General features: G+C 37.0%; 1 non-coding gene across 1 annotated transcript; it reads left to right on the top strand.

Annotated features, from left to right (window-relative positions):
• The first annotated feature begins 1,400 nt into the window (after positions 1–1,400).
• On the top strand, positions 1,401–1,507 carry LOC131167158 (small nucleolar RNA R71). The gene has a single exon (XR_009140017.1). It is a non-coding gene; the product is annotated as a small nucleolar RNA R71 (small nucleolar RNA).
• The last annotated feature ends 520 nt before the right edge of the window (positions 1,508–2,027 follow it).

Below are 2,027 nucleotides of genomic sequence, written 5' to 3'. Positions count from 1 at the left end.
AGCACACCTGGGTGGAGAAGGAAAGGAAAGGAAAAACTAAAAATAAAGGAAAATGTACCTATCAATAAACTAAAAATAATACATAATAAAATAAAATGAAAACAAAGGAAAGAAAAACATCACAGTATGTCTGGAGGAGGCTCAAGAGGAATTTTTTCTGTTGGATGCAGGTTTATAAATTGAACTGGTGAGTCTCCAAATTTGAGTCAGCACAATGAGTCAATTTTGTTATCTACACAGAAGTGATCTTTGAATAAATCAATGCTCTCCACAATATCAGACAACACATTTTCAAATTATTTTTCTTGTTTTAACAAGAAAGGATCCTTATCCAGTATAGTTTTTAGGAAATTTACTTCTTTAAGAACCGGTCTTTGAGGAAATTTTTTCGGAACAGTTACCTTTGGTCCTTCAGAAGCATCAACATTAAAATTTGTACCTGGTTCCTTGAAGGTTAAACTTTCACCATTCTGCTCAACTTCTTCATCTGGTGCACCAGTCACCTTACCACTATTGAGATTTGCTTTGGCATTGCAATCATTGACATTTGCTTCAATAGAGGATGATGGTTCCACGATTGCAATCTGCACTTGAGTATCTGGCTGGGCTTGAAATGGTGGTTCATCTATCTCCAAAGCATTCAATTATGCATTCAGCCTAATAAAATCGGTGCCTATCTCGTTGATGGCTTGAGAAGCTTAAGAGTTTATAACATTTTGGCTTGCCATGAACTGTTGTAAGCTAACAGTTAGCTGTTGTATGGGGTTTCCATTTCCCTTCTCTGCATTTAAGGACGCTGATTTGCAAAGTGAGAGGGTCCCAAGCCTTGGCCAGCTATTGCATAAGGAATATATTGACTTTTTCCCTGTGTAGATGGCCCCACTTGGTCATTTTTCTAGCTAAAATTTGGATGACTTCTCCAACCTACATTATAAGTATCAGAAACCATATACACTAGGTTGGATTGATCAAGCAAAACTTCCTTAAAAATAGGAATTTTTGGGCATGCATTAGTCACATGCCTTGGATCCTCAGTCACATGCCTTGGATCCTCACATATGCTGCATTTTTCAGAAGATGAAGGGAAAACATGCATTTCATTTACTTTCTCAAGCTCAATGGAATCTAACCTTTTAGAAATCATTACAAGCCTAGCATTCACATCATCAGCTTCTTTCAATTGATACTTACCACCCCCACTAACACATTTTTTCTTTTCAGAACTATCACACACATCAGAGGCATCCCAAGATTAGGCATTTTTAGCCAAATAATTAAAATAGTCAAAAGCTTCTTTGGGCCCTTTGTCGAAAAACTCACCATTGCACATGGTTTCTACAAATTGCCTTATTTTTTGTTGCAACCCCTCATAGAAAAAACTAATGACCCTCGAATTCTCATATCCATAGTGAGGACATGCATTTAAGAGGTCTTTGAAACGTTCCCAACACTGATAAAATGTTTCCACATCCTTTTGGTAAAAATTCATGATTGTCTTTTTAAAGCATCAGTTCTCTACATGGGATAAAAATTCTTTAAAAACTCAGTTTGCATTTCTTGTCATATCCCAATGGACCTTGGTCTCAAGGAATTCAACCAAGTCTTTGCCTTGTCTTTTAATGAAAATGGAAACAACTTTAATCTTATGACCACTTCAGTGCATGTTCTATCCATGAATGTGGAACACACTTCTTCAAACTCTTTGATATGCAAATAAGGATTTTTCAGATTCAATACCATGAAAATGAGGTAGCAATGGGATCATCCCGGGTTTAAAATTAAAAGCATTTGCATTCAAAGGTAGAATAATGCAAGATGGCGTGCTGGTCCTAATAGGCTGCAAGTATTCTCTGAGGGTCCTATTAGGGTCCTCCCTATCATGATGCTCATTCTCAGCCATAATGCTATGAGTGTTAGATGATGATTCAAGTGATTCAAGTGAAATAGGTGCACTCGATGATGAGATTGATGAGTCTATCCTAACCAGCCTAAATGTGTTATCTCTAGCCCAACCAAACATACAAACT

Source organism: Malania oleifera, chromosome 10, assembly GCF_029873635.1.
Source record: "Malania oleifera isolate guangnan ecotype guangnan chromosome 10, ASM2987363v1, whole genome shotgun sequence".
Taxonomy (NCBI): Eukaryota; Viridiplantae; Streptophyta; class Magnoliopsida; order Santalales; family Ximeniaceae; genus Malania; species Malania oleifera.
Note: the sequence above shows the minus strand (reverse complement) of the source record. Positions and strands in the feature narration are given on the sequence as shown.